Here is a 20,890-nt window from a genome sequence, read left to right on the forward strand (position 1 = left end):
TTGCCTGATGTGTAGCCTATTTAGTAAGTAAAATCAAAGTTGATTTGTATGATTAAATATGAAATCTCTCTTCACTCTGTCATTGGTAGTAGGTCTGACAATTGAGAACATTATTTTGTTATGATTACCATATAGCCTAGGCCTATAACGTAATGCATGTTTCCTTCATAACCTGATTTCAACATAACTTGATACATGAGCAAGCAACCTACAACAACTCAACATGGACATGTGTTGCCTAGGTAGCACATCTTTAGAGTCCTGGTGCTGTTGGAAGCTCACCCTCTCCTCTTGTCTGTTCTGTAGCATGCTATCTAGAGGGGCAGATGGAGTGATTGTGGTGTTTGACCTGGATAACAAAAGCAGGAAACCACAGTACCCCTGTAAAGCAGTGTGCACGGTAGACAGTTGTGTGTGGCTCACATATCTGATGGCACCCACTAGATGGCAGCATCACTATAACTGTGTACTTCACTAGGTATTGGTGGACAGGAGTGGTGTGAGAGAGAGGGTATGTGCTATTGTGCTTCCTCGAAAGCACTTATCTGCCAATGATGAGTGTGCAAGCAGTAGTGTGTGTATTTGACAGTGCATGTCAGAGCAAAATCAAGCCGTGAGGTCAAATGATTTGTCCATAGAGCTTTGAGACAGGATTGTGTCAAGGCACAGATTTTTATTTTTATTTTTTTATTTCACCTTTATTTAACCAGGTAGGCTAGTTGAGAACAAGTTCTCATTTGCAACTGCGACCTGGCCAAGATAAAGCATAGCAGTGTGAACAGACAACACAGAGTTACACATGGAGTAAACAATTAACAAGTCAATAACACAGTAGGAAAAAAAAGGGGGAGTCTATATACATTGTGTGCAAAAGAACTGGGGAAGGATGTATGCAACATTGAAGGTCCCCAAGAGTCTCCACAGTGGCCTCCATCATTTTGAACCCGGTCGAACTTCTCTGGAGAGCACATAGCCAAGATAACACAGGAGTGGCTTTGGGACAAGTCTCTGAATGTCCTTGATAAGGCCCAGACTTGAACCCGGTCGAACTTCTCTGGAGAGATCTGAAAATAGCTGTGCAGTGACGCTCCCCATCCAACCTGGCAGAGCTTAAGAGGATCTGCAGAGAAGAATGGAAGAAACTCCCCAAATACAGATGTGCCAAGCTTGTAGCTTCATACCCAAGAAGACTCAAGGCTGTAATCACTGCCAAAGGTGCTTCAACAATGTACTGAGTAAATGGTCTGAATACTTATTTTTTTAATCAATTTGTACAAATTTCTAAAACTTGTTTTTGTATTGTCATTATGGGGTATTGTGTGTAGATTGAGGGGTGCCAGTCAAAAGTTGACACACCTAGACATTCAAGGGTTTTTCTTTATTTTTTAAAACTATTTTCTACATTGTAGAATAATAGTGAAGACATCAAAACTATGAAATTACACATATGGAATCATGTAACTACAAAAGTGTCAAACAAATCAAAATATATTTTATATTTAAGATTCTTCAAAGTAGCCACCCTTTGCCTTGACAGCTTTGCACGCTCTTGGAATTCTCTCAACCAGCTTCATGAGGTAGTCACCTGGAATGCATTTCAATTAACAGGTGTGTCTTGTTAAAAGTTAATTTGTTTGAGCCAATCAGTTGTGTTGTGACATGGTAGGGCTGATATACAGAAGATAGCCCTATTTGGTAAAAGACCAAGTCCAGCTCAAATAAACAAAGAGAAACAACAGTCCATTATTACTTTAAGACATGAAGGTCAGTCAATGCGGAAAATGTCAAGAACTTTGAAAGTTTCTTCAAGTGCAGTCGCAAAAAAACATCAAGCGCTATGATGAATCTGGCTCTCATGAGGACCGCCACAGGACAGTAAGACCCAGAGTTACCTCTGCTGCAGATGATACGTTCATTAGAGTTAACTGTACCTCAGATTGCAGCCCAAATAAATGCTTCACAGGGTTCAAGTAACAGACATCTCAAAATCAACTATTCAGAGGAGACTGTGTGAATCAGGCCTTAATGGTCAAATTGCTGCAAAGAAAACACTACCAAAGGACACCAAAAAGAAGAGACTTGCTTGGGTCAAGAAACACAAGCAATGGACATTAGACCGGTGGAAATCTGTTCTTTGTTCTGATGAGTCCAAATTTGAGATTTATGGTTCCAACCACTGTGTCTTTGTGAGATGTAGAGTAGGTGAATGGATGATCGCCGCATGTGTGGTTCCCACCATGAAGCATGGAGGAGGTGTGATTGTGTGGGGGTGCTTTTCTGGTGACACTGTCAGTGATTTATTTAGAATTCAAAGGCATACTTAACCAGCATGGCTAACACAGCATTCTGCAGCGATACACCATCCCATATGGTTTGTTCTTAGTGGGACTATCATTTGTTTTTCAACAGGACAATGACACACCTCCAGGCTGTGTAAGGGCTATTTGACAAAGGAGAGTGATGGAGTGCTGCATCAGTTGACCTGGCCTCCACAATCACCCAATCTCAACCCAATTGAGTTGGTTTGGGATGAGTTGGACCGCAGAGTGAAGGAAAAGCAGCCAACAAGTGCTCAGCATACAGTGGGGCAAAAAAAAAGTATTTAGTCAGCCACCAATTGTGCAAGTTCTCCCACTTAAAAGATGAGAGAGGCCTGTAATTTTCATCATAGGTACACTTCAACTATCCAGAAATCCAGAAAATCACATTGTAGGATTTTTAATGAATTTATTTGCAAATTATGGTGGAAAATAAGTCAATAACAAAAGTTTATCTCAATACTTTGTTATATACCCTTTGTTGGCAATGACAGAGGTCAAACGTTTTCTGTAAGTCTTCACAAGGTTTTCACACACTGTTGCTGGTATTTTGGCCCATTCCTCCATGCAGATCTCCTCTAGAGCAGTGATGTTTTGGGGCTGTTGCTGGGCAACCAGGACTTTCAACTCTCTCCAAAGATTTTCTATGGGGTTGAGATCTGGAGACTGGCTAGGCCACTCCAGGACCTTGAAATGCTTCTTACGAAGCCACTCCTTTGTTGCCCGGGCGGTGAGTTTGGGATCATTGTCATGCTGAAAGACCCAGCCATGTTTCATCTTCAATGCCCTTGCTGATGGAAGGAGGTTTTCACTCAAAATCTCACGATACATGGCCTCATTCATTCTTTCCTTTACACGGATCAGTCGTCCTGGTCCCTTTGCAGAAAAACAGCCCCAAAGCATGATGTTTCCACCCTCATGCTTCACAGTAGGTATGGTGTTCTTTGGATGCAACTCAGCATTCTTTGTCCTCCAAACACGACGAGTTGAGTTTTTACCAAAAAGTTATATTTTGGTTTCATCTGACCATATGACATTCTCCCAATCTTCTTCTGGATCATCCAAATGCTCTCTAGCAAACTTCAGACGGGCCTGGACATGTACTGGCTTAAGCAGGGGGACACGTCTGGCACTGCAGGATTTGAGTCCCTGGCGGCGTAGTGTGTTACTGATGGTAGGCTTTGTTACTTTGGTCCCAGCTCTCTGCAGGTCATTCACTACGTCCCCCCGTGTGGTTCTGGGATTTTTGCTCACCGTTCTAGGGGATCATTTTGACCCCACGGGGTGAGATCTTGCGTGGAGCCCCAGATCGAGGGAGATTATCAGTGGTCTTGTATGTCTACCATTTCCTAATAATTACTCCCACAGTTGATTTCTTCAAACCAAGCTGCTTACCTATTGCAGATTCAGTCTTCCCAGCCTGGTGCAGGTCTACAATTTTGTTTCTGGTGTCCTTTGACAGCTCTTTGGTCTTGGCCATAGTGGAGTTTGGAGTGTGACTGTTTGAGGTTGTGGACAGGTGTATTTTATACTGATAACAAGTTCAAACAGGTGACATTAATACAGGTAACGAATGGAGGACAGAGGAGCCTCTTAAAGAAGAAGTTACAGGTCTGTGAGAGCCAGAAATCTTGCTTGTTTGTAGGTGACCAAATACTTATTTTCCACCATAATTTGCAAATAAATTCATTACAAATCCTACAATGTGATTTTCTGGATTTTTTTCCCTCATTTTGTCTGTCATAGTTGAAGTGTACCTATGATGAAAATTACAGGCCTCTCTCATCTTTAAGTGGGAGAACTTGCACAATTGGTGACTGACTAAATACTTTTTTGCCCCACTGTATGTGGGAACTCCTTCAAGACTGTTGGAAAAGCGTTCCTCATTAAGCTAGTTAAGAGTGTGCAAAGCTGTTCATAGTTTGTATTCACTATTATTCTACAATGTAGAAAAAAATATAAAAAAATTAAGAAAAACCCTTGAATGAGTAGGTGTGTCCAAACTTTTGACGGGTACTGTACAAACTGTTGACATTAGCCCAATGTGTACATTGAAGGGCAAGACTGCTGCTCAGCACTTGACCATATCATTGGGCAATAGTCAAGATTAGATCAAACTAGAGCCTGTGGTGTTACAAATGCGGTTTGAGAGAGTGTGTGAGAGAGTATAAGAGATAGAGGGCGAGTGTGTGATAGAAAGTGTGTTAGAGAGAGCGAGTGTGTGTGAGAGAAAGTGTGTGAGAGCGAGTGTGTGAGAGAGCGAGTGTGAGAGAGAGCGGCTCAGATGGTCACTGTGCGTGTTTTGCGTGAGAGAGAGGCTCAGATAGTCACTGTGCATGTGTGTTGCAGGTCCAGTCGGTATGTCCACAGGTTCAGTGTGCAGTGGTACCCGTACAACACGGGAATAATTATTTCCAGCTCCTTCGACAAAACCATGAAGGCCTGGGACACTGACTCTAAAAGGTATACCTACAGTGGGGAGAACAAGTATTTGATACACTGCCGATTTTGCAGGTTTTTCTACTTACAAAGCATGTAGAGGACTGTCATTTTTATCATAGGTACACTTCAACTGTGAGAGGCGGAATCTAAAACTAAAATCCAGAAAATCACATTGTATGATTTTTAAGCAATTAATTTGCATTTTATTGCATGACATAAGTATTTGATACATTAGAAAAGCAGAACCAAATGTTTGGTACAGAAACCTGTGTTTGCAATTACAGAGATCATACGTTTCCTGTAGTTCTTGACCAGGTTTGCACACACTGCAGCAAGGATTTTGGCCCACTCCTCCATACAGACCTTCTCCAGATCCTTCAGGTTTCGGGGCTGTCGCTGGGCAATACGGACTTTCAGCTCCCTCCAAAGATTTTCTATTGGGTTCAGGTCTGGAGACTGGCTAGGCCACTCCAGGACCTTGAGATGCTTCTTATGGAGCCACTCCTTAGTTGCCCTGGCTGTGTGTTTCGGGTCGTTGTCATGCTGGAAGACCCAGCCACGACCCATCTTCAATGCTCTTACTGAGGGAAGGAGGTTGTTGGCCAAGATCTCGCGATGCATGGCCCCATCCATCCTCCCCTCAATACGGTGCAGTCGTCCTGTCCCCTTTGCAGAAAAGCATCCCCAAAGAATGTTGTTTCCACCTCCATGCTTCACAGTTGGGATGGTGTTCTTGGGGTTGTACTCATCCTTCTTCTTCCTCCAAACACGGCGAGTGGAGTTTAGACCAAAAAGCTATATTTTTGTCTCATCAGACCACATTACCTTCTCCCATTCCTCCTCTGGATCATCCAGATGGTCATTGGCAAACTTCAGACGGGCCTGGACATGCGCTGGCTTGAGCAGGGGGACCTTGCATGCGCTGCAGGATTTTAATCCATGACGGCATAGTGTGTTACTAATGGTTTTCTTTGAGACTGTGCTCCTAGCTCTCTTCAGGTCATTGACCAGGTCCTGCCGTGTAGTTCTGGCCTGATCCCTCACCTTCCTCATGATCATTGATGCCCCGCGAGGTGAGATCTTGCATGGAGCCCCAGACCGAGGGTGATTGACCGTCATCTTGAACTTCTTCCATCTTCTAATAATTGCGCCAACAGTTGTTGCCTTCTCACCAAGCTGCTTGCCTATTGTCTTGTAGCCCATCCCAGCCTTGTGCAGGTCTACCATTTTATCCCTGATGTCCTTACACAGCTCGCTGGTCTTGCCCATTGTGGAGAGGTTGGAGTCTGTTTGATTGAGTGTGTGGACAGGTGTCTTTTATACAGGTAACGAGTTCAAACAGGTGCAGTTAATACAGGTAATGAGTGGAGAACAGGAGAGCTTCTTAAAGAAAAACTAACAGGTCTGTAAGGAATTCTTACTGGTTGGTAGGTGATCAAATACTTATGTCATGCAATAAAATGCACATGAATTACTTAAAAATCCTACAATGTGATTTTCTGGATTTTTGTTTTAGATTCCGTCTTTCACAGTTGAAGTGTACCTATGATAAAAAATACAGACCTCTACAAGCTTTGTAAGTAGGAAAACCTGCAAAATCGGCAGTGTATCAAATACTTGTTCTCCCCACTGTACATACTCTTTCACTCTTTGTTTCTCACTCTCTCTCTTACATTGTTTTTCTCTCACATACATCCTTTGTCTCTCACTTTCTTTCGGTCTCATTCTCTCTCGCTCTCTAGCTCACTCAGTCGCTTGCTCTCTTGCTCTGCCTCATATGGTGCTCTATGCTGAGCTAGAGTTACACTGGTTCCATGGTTACCTCAAAGGGTCAGCTAAAGGACAGTAAAACACACAGGCGCACACACAGGAATTCAGATCCAGGAATCAGTATCCAGTACCTGCACCACACTTAAGCAGCTAAGAAGTGCCGTGTATAATAGAAAAGGTCTAGCTAGCTACAGTATGTATGGGTTGGTTAGCTATGTCCTGGATAAGCATCAGCATTGTATCTCATTTATATTAAACTGACATTTTCAGAGCCCATGAAAGGTTAAGAGATAAGTGTATGTGACTGAGTGTGTTGACACAGAGCCCCCTCTGTGTGTCCCCATTGGGTCAGCCCTTGCTAGTATTGGCACACAGTGGCAGCCAAGGCACCAGAGCGGGCACTTGTGTTTGCAGATGGATTTGCATTGTAACTGTCGCTCTGCCGCCTTCCTCCAGCCTCTTAGTCCACTGCCGTGCTTAGTTCTCCCACACTGCCATGTCCTTCTCTGCTCTCCTCCATTCCTCCCCTCCATCTCTCTCACAGCCACATTCTTCATTTCTGTCTCCTGGTCCCATTGTGTCAGTCACGGCAGTGTTCTTTCCTGTCATGCTGACCGACTGACTGAACAGTATTGTTGTCTCTCTACAGCACATAGATATCAGGTTTATGTTCAGGGTGAACTAAAGCTGATAGTTCTTTCTCCTTCCTGTGTGTCTGTAGCCCAATGAAGTGTTCCACATGTCCCCCATCTCCAGGAAACTGCGTTTACGCAGCCCAATTCTGATCTTTTTGACCAATCAGACCAATAATAGTACGTTTGTGCGCTTAAAATATCATTTACTGTCTATAATAATCAGTGATTACATTTGTAAAGCTCTTTTCATCATACAGAATCATCTCAAAGTGCATAAAATAAAAACCTAGAGAAAATAATGGACACAACTAGACAACTGACACAAAGAACACAGCTGACGCTACAAGGAACAGTCTGTCTTACTGATATAATCTAAGAATGAACATTGTCTCTACTCTCCAGGCAGTCCATTCTGTAAACAAGGTATTCCTTTGCCCCTTTTGCTTTGCTCATTCCACAGCATACCTCTGTTCTGATGCAAGGCCTGCAGCAATGATTCTCTCCACGGATTGTGAAAGCTGTTCGCATGACGGCTGATTGTGAAACTGCGGTGTGGTGGGTTAACAAAGTGTATGCCCTTGGGGTCTCAGGAGTTGGAAATGACTGGAACAGTTTGGATAGACATGATAGGAATCCAGGCGGTGCCCCCCTGCTGACAGAGCAGGACAGACTGGTTGTACATACCTGCCAAATCACTTGTTCAACACCCACACTGCTCTCTTTCTCAATGCATTTCAAAGGGTCTCTCGCTCTCTCTGTGTGCGTGTGTGTTTTTCACTCACTTTCTCCATGTTAAGGTCACTGACTCTCCCTTTGTCCGCCCACCCCCCTGGTGCTATTCGGACCAGAATTATCATTTTATTTCTGCCGGGTTTGAAACAAATGGACTCTAACTTGGTTATCGTGTGTCTATCCCTGTCAATTATCTTGCTCCCTGAATGCTCACACCCTCTGTGTGAATAGTGATCTGTGTTGTGAGCTCATGTATATCAATGGCTGGCATAAGTGCGCTCTTATATAGCTACATTCCTGTCTCATCTGAGAAAACCGGGACCTCCAGTTTCTCCTCTCGGTCACAAACATTTACACACAAAGTGAAAGTAAAGAGGTTTTTCCTTTGTCTTAGTCATGTATGTAGCCTCTCAATGAATCCCTTGATCTGTGTGTTCTCAGTGGGTACCAAAGACCAGAAAGTACAGTTCTGTGACCTGAAGTCTGGCTCATGCGTCTAGGTTCTGCATGGTGTGTGCCACACACACACACACACACACACACACACACACACACACACACACACACACACACACACACACCTCAGGTCACAGAGGTGTAGGTCCTATCTGTCCGGTGGTCGCCAAGATATGAGCACATTTTAGCTACAGCCAGGTAGGCCAATTAACACCACACCTGAAGTGATACAACAACAACCTCCGTGTCACGCCTTTAGATACATGTACCTCCCTCGGGCACACCAAGAGACCGTGGCATTGCCTGGGAACTAGCCTCTATTCCCAGGGAGTGCCAACACAGCTCAGGCAGGCAGGATACCCACCTGGTTTATGCCAAATTAGATCAGCTAATTAAGCCATTGGGATTATATCACTGTCCCTTTGGGCTGTAAGTGATTCAAAAAACATCTGGGCTTGAACTGCTCCTGATAACATGGGCAATTGGACAGTGAAGGACACTGTCTTTGGAAATGTATGGAGTGATGTTCTTTTTTAATATGGAGGGCTATTTTCAGGAAATTTGAGGCAATAGAGCTGGAAAATTGAAGGGACTATGCGGCATTGTGGTGGTTGTAGTGTTACAGAACAGGTTTAACCTCTACTGTTAGAAAGCCTGATCAACTCAGAATACCTAAGAGTGAACAAAATTATTTTGAAAACCGCAATTAATGGAATGATCTCTTGTCCGATACAGATGTGGAAGCAGATAGTCAGGTTTTCTATCCACAATCCAGACTACAATAAATGGCTTCCTAAAGAAAATCCAAACCTGGCCAAAAGAGCACTCTTCCTTGGCTAAATGGAGAAATCTGGAAACTGATGAAAGAACTAGATTATGCTGTAAAAACACCCCTAAAGTCCAAATTAGAGCATGACAGACGTAGGTTTACCATGTTGAGAAATAAGGTGATGAAAGAAATCACAGGCAAAGGCACACTTTTTTATGAACATAATTGGTGAAGCAAAGGGAAATTCTAAATTGATCTGGGGGAATCTAAAAACGTTAACAGAGAAAGACCATAGTAACACTGCAAAAAGACTAGAAATCACAGTGAATGACAATCTAACACAGGATGCAGTCGAAATAGCAATAGCCTTCAATTCCTAGTTTGTTGACTCTGTCAGGGTACTGACACAGAACCCCCTCCACTTGTTTCTTGGGCTCAGTGCTAGTGAATGACACTCAACCGGTCTTCAGAGGGGAACAAGGTGATTAGCTCACTAAAGAACTCTAAAGCCAAAGATGTGTTTGTAGTTTTTAAGAAAGGTAGAGTCCAGCCCAGAGTCACTCATTGGCCCCATTACTAAGATCACCAACACATCTATTGGTCAGGGGGTGTTTCCAAGGGTCTGGAAGTCCGCGATAATAACGTCAATCTTTAAATCGGGTGATCCTGCTGACGTGAGTAACTACAGGCCCATTAGTATACTACCTGTGGTGTCGAAGGTTGTTGAAAAGTGTGTAGCAGAACAACTGATTGCCCACCTCAACAATAGCCCCTTCACATTACTCTCCATGCAGTTTGGCTTCAGAGCAAAACACTCCACAGAAACAGCCAACTGCTTTCTTCTGGAAAATGTGAAGTCCAAGATGGACAAAGGGGGTGTTGTTGGGGCTGTGTTTCTGGACCTAAGGAAGGCTTTTGATACTCTTAACCATGAGGTTATCATCACAAAATTGTCCAAGTTCAACTTTTCCCTCAATACCTTGAGATGGATGAAATCATACCTTGAAGGCAGAACTCCGTGTGTCAGAGTGAGCAATGAGCTGTCGCCCACTCTTTGCTATGATGTGGGCATGCCCCAAGGATCATTACTGGGGCCCCTCCTGTTCAGTATTTACATTAAATTATCTGCCTTCTGTCTGTACTGGGTCTGAAGTTCAAATGTATGCAGATGGTACAATGATATATGTGCATGCAAAGAGCAAACAACAAGCTGCACAAGAACTCACTACTGTAATGGTCCAGGTTACAAAGTGGCTCAGTGACTCATGTTTGCATCTCAATGTGAAAAACAACTGTCTGCATGTTCTTCACAAAGAGGGCAACAGATGCTACTGAGCCAGATGTATATGTGTCAGGGGAGAACCTCCAGGTGGTATCTGATTTTAAGTACCTTGGCATCATACTTGATTCCAACTTCTCTTTTAAAAAGCAGGTGAAAAAGGTAACTCAAATAAACAAATTAAACCTAGCTAATTTCCGATTGACTACAGAGGTAGCAAGACTGTACTTCAAATCTATGATACTCCCCCACTTAACATACTGCTTGACTAGTTGTGCCCAAGCTTGCTGTACAACATTAAAACCCATTCAGTCTGTCTACAAACAGGCTCTCAACGTGCTTGATAGGAAGCCCAATAGCCATCATCACTGTTACATCCTCAGAATGCATGAGCTCCTGAGTTGGAAAAATCTTGTGCAATACACCGACACATGCCTCCCCCTCCACTCAGTACTTTTGTTAAACAGAAAACCCAAACATATGGCAGCAGATCCACAAGGTCTGCCATGGGAGGTGACTGTATAGTTCCCATAAGGAAAAGCACCTTTAGTCAATCTTCTTTCTCTGTGAGAGCTTCCCATGTTTGGAATACACTGCCATCAGACACACACACACACACACACACACACACACACACACAACTGCACCACCTATCACACGTTCACAAAAAACATGAAGGCTTGGCTAAAGGCCAATCAGACTTGTGAACATAATCCCTAGTTGTGTATTGCTGCTTTCCATGTTGTCTGTTGTCTGTAGCTTGTGAGGTGTGGAAATACTTTGTCGCTTTTATGGATTTTGTCTTGTTTCTTTTTGTGCTCTGCCTTGCTTGTCTTATTTTACTCTGCGTGTGCTCACTGCTCATCGATTGTCTGTTTTGTTATTGTAATTGTTTTTAATAACCTGCCCAGGGACTGCGGTGGAAAATTAGCCGGCTGGCTAAAACCGTCAGTTTTACTGAAACGTTGATTATTGTGCACCGTCCCAGTAAAATAAAAATAAACTCAAACTCAGATGCCGTCTTAATTTGAGACAGTTTGCTACAGCAGGAAAATAATCCTGCAGCAACAAGAAATGTGAATTATGTGGATTATAATTCATTGACATTTGTTGTTCTGGCAAATCAACTCACACTTTAATGTGGAAATTACAAACTTTAGAAGCCTTTTTAAACCTTGACTACTCTAGTTTGCATTTCCTGTAGTACAGGAAAATTCTCAGCAACAAAAGAGTGATCAAAATACGATCCTACATCTGTACGTTGTTTATGCCCAGTGATGTGAACCTTCACCCGCAGACCAGTTAGGGGACGTTTATGTAAGGGCCCTTTATATGTCCCTATAGGGCCCGAGGGTGCTGTCACATGTCCCCTGAGGGATAGGTGAGAAATAGAAAGCTGTTGATTTAGGGTTCTCTCCTGTCACGCCCTGGCCTTAGTATTTTGTGTTTTCTTTATTATTTTTGTCAGGCCAGGGTGTAACATGGGTATTTATGTGGTGTGTTTTGTCTAGTTTTTTTTGTAGGTAATGGGATTGTGGTTAGTGAAGTAGTCTAGGTAAGTCTATGGTTGCCTAGAGTGGTTCTCTATCAGAGGCAGGTGTTTATCGTTGTCTCTGATTGGGAACCATATTTAGGCAGCCATATTCTTTGAGTGTTTCGTGGGTGATTGTTCCTGTCTCTGTGTTTTGCACCAGTTAGGACTATTTTCGGTTTTACACGGTTTCTTGATTTGTATATGTTTATTGTTCACGTTATCATCTTTATTAAAGATGTTTATAAATAACCACGCTGCATTTTGGTCCTCCTCTCTTTCAACAGAAGAAAACTGTAACATCTCCTCTCTCGCTCTCAATTCAACAGGCTTTATTTGGCATGTTTACATTGCTAAAGCAAGTGAAAGAGGAAGAGACATATCAAATGTCATAGTAAGGCTATATATAGAGTAACGATGTGCAAATAGTTCATGTACGAAAGGGAAAATAAATCCAAATAAATATGGGTTGTATTTACAATTATTTGTTCTTCACTGGTTGCCCTTTTCTTGTGGCGACAGGTCACAAATCTTGCTGCTGTGATTACACACTGGTATTTCACCCAATAGATATGAGATTATCGACATTTGATTTGTTTTTGAATTCTTTGTGTGTTTGTGTAATCGGAGAGAAATATGTTTCTCTAATATGGCCATACATTTGGCAGGAGGTTAGGAAGTGCAGCTCAGTTTCCAACTAATTTTGTGGGCAGTGTGCACATAGCCTGTCTTCTCAAGAGCCAGGTCTGCCTGCCACGGCCTCTCTCAATAGCAAGGCAATGCTCACTGAGTCTGTACATAGTCAAAGCTTTCCTTAATTTTGGGTCAGTCACAGTGGTCAGGTATTCTGCAGCTGTGTACTCTCTGTTTAGGACCAATTAGCATTCTAGTTTGCTCAGTTTTTTTGTTAATTCTTTCCAATGTGTCAAGTAATTATCTTTTTGTTTTCTCATGACTTGGTTGGGTCTAATTGTGTTGCTGCCCTAGGGCTCTGTGTGGTCTGAGTCCCAGGACCAGCTTGCTTAGGGGACACTTCTCTAGGTTCATCTCTCTGTAGATGATGGCTTTGTTATGGAAGGTTTGGGAATCGCTTCCTTTTCGGTGGTTGTAGAATTTACCGGCTCTTTTCTGGATTTTAAAAATTAACAGTTATTGGCCTAATTCTGCATGCAGTCTCAATTTGGTGTTTGTCCCATTTTCTTTATTGGCGTAATGTAACAATGTACCTATTGCAAATGGAATGATTCATTAACAATATATTTTAAAAAGTGTAATTTAGCAGACGCTCTTATCCAGCGCGACTGTTATGGGATTATATCAACATCCTTAAAGGTAATAAATATTGTCACAGACAGGATCACCAGTAACAACAATAATCAAGGGTTTGGGGGGGATGGGGTTGTATTAGAAATGTAAATCAATAAGAAAATAAATAAGTAGGTAAGACTTGGTTGGTCTGTCACTAGGCAGGTTTCCATTGACCCAGGTTTAAAACGACAAAAACAATGTCACATTTTCTAAAGCTCGACATTGTTTATTTGTTCGTTGGGTGGATTTTCTTTTGTGTGTAACTCTCTGTATTGTGGCAATGTTGATGGAAACGGTGGTTTTTTTTCTTCAAATAAATGATGATTGCCGAATAATTAAAAGGTACGCGGGGCGGGGCACGTGATGCCAAGCTTGCTAAATAAATGTTTCAACTGTAAAAATAAATGTTTCTTTGCAGGACAAGGATTGTCCTGACTTTCAAGAATGCCTGAATTGCTTCGCCTTGCTTTCTGGTTGGCTGGATGCAAGTTTCCCCGTCCAATTATTTCATATCGACAGCTGTGCACGTTTCACCATGGCACTGGCCGTGGCGATACGTTGGCACGTGAGAATGATTTGAAAATGGCAAAAAGTACATTCTTACATTCTATCCATTCTGGCTTCTGCGAGCTACCTGAGAAGAGAAACAGATAGGTGGGAGGGCATACAGGATGTCGGGAAATGTATTAATTCGCAATTTCCCTAAATGGATAATGGAAACACTTCGACCACTATTTTTTACAAGAAAGTCGTTGGGGTGGTTTGACGTCATTACCTCCAGATGTTTTTATAGCCACACAACAGTTCAAAGGAAAAGCACCTTAGCGGACAATTGTCACATCTATTTTCTATGTCAACTATCCAAATGTCAACAAAAACATCACTGGACAAGTTCATGGAAACGTTGCTACTCCTGTCCCTCATTTTATGGCAGGCAGCAATGTTATGCGCTGCCAACCCCACAGCTCTCTACATCCTCCCCCAACAGGATGGGTAGCCTATTCTCATCAGAGAGGTCGTGGAAACCTGTATTGTTCTTTGTGTTACTCTGGACATGTAGGAGAATCTTGCATAACTCCGCATGCAGGGTTTCAAATGGGGTGTTTGTCCCAATGTATGAAATCTTGTTTCGCAAGTGGACCCAATACCTCGCCGCCATAAAAAGCAATTGGTCCAATGATACATTCAGATCGTTTTAGATGCATTTTAATAGGCATTTCAACTAGAATGTGTTTATTAATGGTGTAGAATACCCTGCATGTTTTTCTCTCAGTTCAGTCACTGCTTAATTTAGACATTTCAGATTTTCATTTGTAATTCATTTGTAAAAATTTAAAAAACATAATTCCACTTTGACATTATGGAGTATTGTGTATAAGCCAGTGACAAATAAAATCCATTTTCAATTCAGGCTATAACACAACAAAATGTGGAAAAAGTCAAGGGGTGAGAATATTTTCTGAAGGCACTAAGAGTTTACAGTGTTATCAGCATATCAATATTATGTTCATTCATTATCAATACCTTATGCATGTTCATGTAAATCGGCTCATGTGCAGTCATATTGTTCCTAAGATGAACCAAGGTCTCTGAGACCTGGATCGTATTCATTAGTGCCCTTCTAGCGAACCATAGCAAACATTTTTGCGATGGAAAACCCAGTAGGTCCCTTCCTGTTTCCACCAGTTTGCTTCCGTTTGGTTCCAAATGAATACAACCCTGGCCACATATTCTGCCCACATTATCAGGATCCTGACAATGCTATCAGTAGATAGCTGACGCCTTGTCAGTTTATGGTATATAGTCGGCACAGACAATCTGGCATGGCAAGGAACACTGTAGCCTTCCACTAATGTTAATCAGAGGAAATACTAGTTATGTTGTTAGTCTACCCACCTAATGCCGTACTTATTGTACTGTTTCATATTGTATTGGATGTGTATATTTTTGTAATTACAGGGCTCATTTGTAAAACAGACCTTGGTTTCTGCAGGACTCCCTGTCAAAAGAAAGGTTACATTCAATAAAAATGTAAGTTGTAAGAATGTGGCAGCGCAACTTGTCAGGGTTATTTTTTTCATTAGAAAGAACACACAGTTCTGGAATAAATTTTTGCTTCTTATCTTTTTTAGTTGAAGTAGGCTAATGTCACTTACACCACCTCAAATGATTGGCAGGTTTGAACTTCTATTGTTTGTTTCCATTGTTCTCTCCCTGGATAAAGATTGTCATTGTTTTGAGTCTACTGTTTCATAAAGGTAGACACTGCTGTAATACCTTTTGACCTCCTCCTGCCATCAACACTTGAGTGACAGGATACTTCCTCAACATGTTTCTTTCCACTTGACTACCTTGGCTAATTTAGAACCAAATTCTAACATGAGGTACTTTTCTGCATACGGTGCATTCGGAAAGTATTCAGACCCCTTGACTTTTCCCACATTTTGTTACAGCCTTGTTCTAAAATGGATTCAATATTTTTTTCTTCTCATCAATCTACACACAATACCCCATAATGACAAAGCAAAAACAAGTTATACATTTTTGCAAATGTATTAACAAAAAATAAAATAAATGGAAATATCACATTTACATACGTTTTCAGACCCTTTACTCAGTACTTTGTTGAAGCACCTTTAGCAACGATTACAGCCTCGAGGCTTCTTGGGTATGAAGCAACAAACTTGGCACACATGTATTTGGGAAGTTCCTCCCATTATTTTCTGCAGAATCTCTCAAGCTCTGTAAGGTTGGATGAGGAGTGTCGCTGCACAGCTATTTTCAGGTCTCTCCAGAGATGTTCGATTGTGTTCAAGTCCGGGCTCTGGTTGGGCCACTCAAGGACATTCAGAGACTTGTCCCGAAGCTGCTCCGGTGTCATCTTAGCTGTGTGCTTAGGGTTGTTGTCCTGTTGGGAGGTGAACCTTCACCCCAGTCTGAGGTCCTGAGCTCTCTGGCGCAGGTTTTCATCTAGGATCTTTTTGTACTTTGCTCCGTTCATCTTTGCCTCGATCCTGACTAGTCTCCCAGTCCCTGCTGTTGAAAAACATCCCCACAACATGATGCTGCCACCACCACCATGCTTCAGGCCAAATAGTTCAATCTTGGTTTAATTAGACCAGAGAATCTTGTTTCTCATAGTCGGAGAGTCCTTTAGGTGCTTTTTGGCAAACTCCAAGCGGAATGTCATGTGCCTTTTACTGGTGAGTGGCTTCCATCTGGCCACTATACCATAAAGTGCTGCAAAGATGGTTGTCCTTCTGGAAGGTTGTCCCATCTCCACAGAAGAAGTCTGGGGCCTTTTCAGAGTGTCCATCAGGTTCTTGGTCACCTCCCTGACCAAGGCCTGTCTCCCCCAATTGCTCAGTTTGGCAGGGCGGCCAGCTCTTGGAAGAGTCTCGGTGCTTCCAAACTTCTTCCATTTAAGAATGATGGAGACCACAGTGTTCTTGGGAACCTTCAATGCTGCAGACATTTTTTGGTACCCTGTGCCTCAACACAATCCTGTCTCGGAGCTCTACAAGACAATTCCTTCGACCTCATGGCTTGGTTTTTGCTCTGACATGCACTGTCAACTATGGGACCTTATATAGACAGTTTTGTGCCTTTCCAAATCATGTCCAATCAAGTTGTAGAAACATCTCAAGGATGATCAATGGAAACAGGATGCACCGGAGCTCAATTTCAAGTCTCATAGCAAAGGGTCTGAATACTTATGTAAATAAGGTATCTGTTTTTTTTATTTTTTTTATACATTTCTTGAAAACTGTTGTCATTATGGGGTATTGTGTGTAGATTGATGAGGAAATGTATTTAATCCATTTTAGAATAAGCCTGTAATGTAACATAATGTGGAAAAAGTCAAGGGATCTGAATACTTTCTGAATGCACTGTAAGCTTCCTTTTTTTTGTGGCCAGAGAGCTCCATTTTTATGTCATCTGACCATAGCACAGCCTGGAGTTTGATAAACTCAATGGCACTTGGATTAGAACTGGTTCTATGGTCAGATGACATGGAAATATACCTCTTTGTCTACGCACACCAGTGGTGGGTTTGGCATCAAAATGGAAGCATACCTGTATGCAGAAAAATAACTCATACCTAGAGTAAAATATGGTGGAGGATCTTTGATGTTACGGTGCTGTTTTGCTTCCACTGGTCCTGGGATCCTTGTTAAGGTCAACGGCATCATGAACTTGACCAAGTACCAGGACATTTTAGCCCAAAACCTGGTTGCCTCTGCCGGGAGGCTGACACTTGGCCACAAGTGGATCTTCCACCAAGACAATAACCCCAAATCCACAAAAATATTTGTTTTGCAATGGCCATCTGTCTTCAGACATGAATCCCATTGAAAACCTGTGATTTTGGGCTGCTCTCATAGCAGCCAATAAGAGCAGCTGAAGGATAACAAGGATCTGGAAAGATTCAGTATGGAGGAATGGTCTAAGATCCCTCCCAACGAGTTCTCCAGGGGGAGGGTGCTAGAGTATTGAAAACAGGGTGCCAATAATTTTGACCCTTATCTTTTATTACTTTTTAAACAAAATCTCTTTCTCTGAGCAATTGTATTGGTATAAAATAATTTCCCCCCTTTTTTTGTGTGCGTACAATACAGCTCAGTATTTTAATTATTTATTTTTATAGTCTTTTTTGCTCAACTTTATCAAGGGTGCCAATAGTTATGGACCTGACTGTATATGGCTCTGGCCAGGAATGAAATAGCAGAGAGTATTGATACCCAGGCTAAAGCACTGCTCTCCTCTGTGTGTCCAGGGGGGTACCAATGACCAGCGGGGATAAAGACTAACATCCTAGCCTGGGTTCCTGTTCTCCGACCCCAGACATGGAAGAAGGGCCAGCCACCAAGAAAGTAGGAGGCTGAATAAGCAGGAACAATTGAAAAACGTTTGGGGGATAGCAGGTCCCTGTTCTCATTCTAAAATGCAATCGCATTAGCCAAGCTAATAGACAGACCTCTATTAGGGACTTATTCTTTGATTCCAGTCACAACAATGCAGACCAACCAAGCCTTTGTGCACACAGGAATGAGATCATAGGGGTTGTGGCTTGTGCTGCACCTTACTCGGGTAACCAGGTGCACGCACACACACACACACGCACATGCTGCCTCACCTTGGCTACATTTCCCAGGCACTGATAAAATTATGTGTGTAAGTATCTCAAGCCACCTCCCTATCCAGCTTCACTGGTTTTTATATTTAGCTTTGGAAACGGAATTATATATTTTTAAACATGTATTTATCCAGGTGCATCAATTAAGAACAAATTATTATTTACAATGACTGCAATTGCTTGCACTTAGGACATGTATGTACAGTGCCTTGCGAAAGTATTCGGCCCCCTTGAACTTTGCGACCTTTTGCCACATTTCAGGCTTCAAACATAAAGATATAAAACTGTATTTTTTTGTGAAGAATCAACAACAAGTGGGACACAATCATGAAGTGGAACGACATTTATTGGATATTTCAAACTTTTTTAACAAATCAAAAACTGAAAAATTGGGCGTGCAAAATTATTCAGCCCCCTTAAGTTAATACTTTGTAGCGCCACCTTTTGCTGCGATTACAGCTGTAAGTCGCTGTAAGTCGCTTGGGGTATGTCTCCCATTTTTCCCATTCCTCCTTGCAAAACAGCTCGAGCTCAGTGAGGTTGGATGGAGAGCATTTGTGAACAGCAGTTTTCAGTTCTTTCCACAGATTCTCGATTGGATTCAGGTCTGGACTTTGACTTGGCCATTCTAACACCTGGATATGTTCATTTTTGAACCATTCCATTGTAGATTTTGCTTTATGTTTTGGATCATTGTCTTGTTGGAAGACAAATCTCCGTCCCAGTCTCAGGTCTTTTGCAGACTCCATCAGGTTTTCTTCCAGAATGGTCCTGTATTTGGCTCCATCTTCCCATCAATTTTAACCATCTTCCCTGTCCCTGCTGAAGAAAAGCAGGCCCAAACCATGATGCTGCCACCACCATGTTTGACAGTGGGGATGGTGTGTTCAGGGTGATGAGCTGTGTTGCTTTTACGCCAAACATAACGTTTTGCATTGTTGCCAAAAAGTTCAATTTTGGTTTCATCTGACCAGAGCACCTTCTTCCACATGTTTGGTGTGTCTCCCAGGTGGCTTGTGGCAAACTTTAAACAACACTTTTTATGGATATCTTTAAGAAATGGCTTTCTTCTTGCCACTCTTCCATAAAGGCCAGATTTGTGCAATATGCGACTGATTGTTGTCCTGTGGACAGAGTCTCCCATCTCAGCTGTAAATCTCTGCAGTTCATCCAGAGTGATCATGGGCCTCTTGGCTGCATCTCTGATCAGTCTTCTCCTTGTATGAGCTGAAAGTTTAGAGGGACGGCCAGGTCTTGGTAGATTTGCAGTGGTCTGATACTCCTTCCATTTCAATATTATCGCTTGCACAGTGCTCCTTGGGATGTTTAAAGCTTGGGAAATCTTTTTGTATCCAAATCCGGCTTTAAACTTCTTCACAACGGTATCTCGGACCTGCCTGGTGTGTTCCTTGTTCTTCATGATGCTCTCTGCGCTTTTAACGGACCTCTGAGACTATCACAGTGCAGGTGCATTTATACGGAGACTTGATTACACACAGGTGGATTGTATTTATCATCGTTAGTCATTTAGGTCAACATTGGATCATTCAGAGATCCTCACTGAACTTCTGGAGAGAGTTTGCTGCACTGAAAGTAAAGGGGCTGAATAATTTAAATCTACATTTAATGTGGATGATTACGGATAATCATGAATGAATCAGGAATAATGATGAAAAATAAAGTTAGACACATATCATACACGACAAGACATGCTGACCTCTCACCATTACCAATCACATTTATTTGGGGAATGACATTTATGCCTCAAACATTCTTACTCATCATTATTCACGATTCATTCATGATTATCCGTAATCATGGTAGCATCCACATTAATGTATACGTTTTCAGAAACATAATTGTAATCTTATAATAAAAGTTTCTCCAAAATAACACATTACATTATTTACCATTAATTTCTATGAATGGCTAGGAATATGGGACCAAATACTAAACTTGACAAAATGTAATAGACTATAAAGTGAATTTGTCCAAATTCTTATGACACCGTCAAATGGGGGGACTAGATAGATAAAGTTCTTTAATTTCTAAATGGTATAACAGATATGTAATAAAAATACCCTCAAATAAAAGGTGATATTTTGCACTGTCCCTTTATAGGAAACATTGGATCTCAACTACTGGAGTATAGAGCCAAATGAAACGTTTTAGCTTCAATGTCCAAATAAATATGTAGGGGGGTTAAGAATATAATCATGGTGCTACTGAAGACTTCTCTAAAACTACAAATGCAGTTTAACACCTACTGTGGTGTTAGAGAATAAACCTTAACAGAATTTGAATGTCTGTTGTAATAACTTATACAAAAATGGAAATGTATAGCGTTGGTGATTTGTGCATTTCAAATCAAATGTTATTTGTCACATGCGTCGAATACAACAGGTGTAGAAATGCTTACTTACAAGCCCTTAACCAACAATGCCGTTTTAAGAAAAAATAAGTGTTAAGAAAGTATTTACGAAATAAACTGAAGTAAACAGTAAATAAATAAA

This window comes from Oncorhynchus kisutch, linkage group LG3 (genome assembly GCF_002021735.2).
Source record: "Oncorhynchus kisutch isolate 150728-3 linkage group LG3, Okis_V2, whole genome shotgun sequence".
In the NCBI taxonomy this organism is placed as follows: Eukaryota; Metazoa; Chordata; class Actinopteri; order Salmoniformes; family Salmonidae; genus Oncorhynchus; species Oncorhynchus kisutch.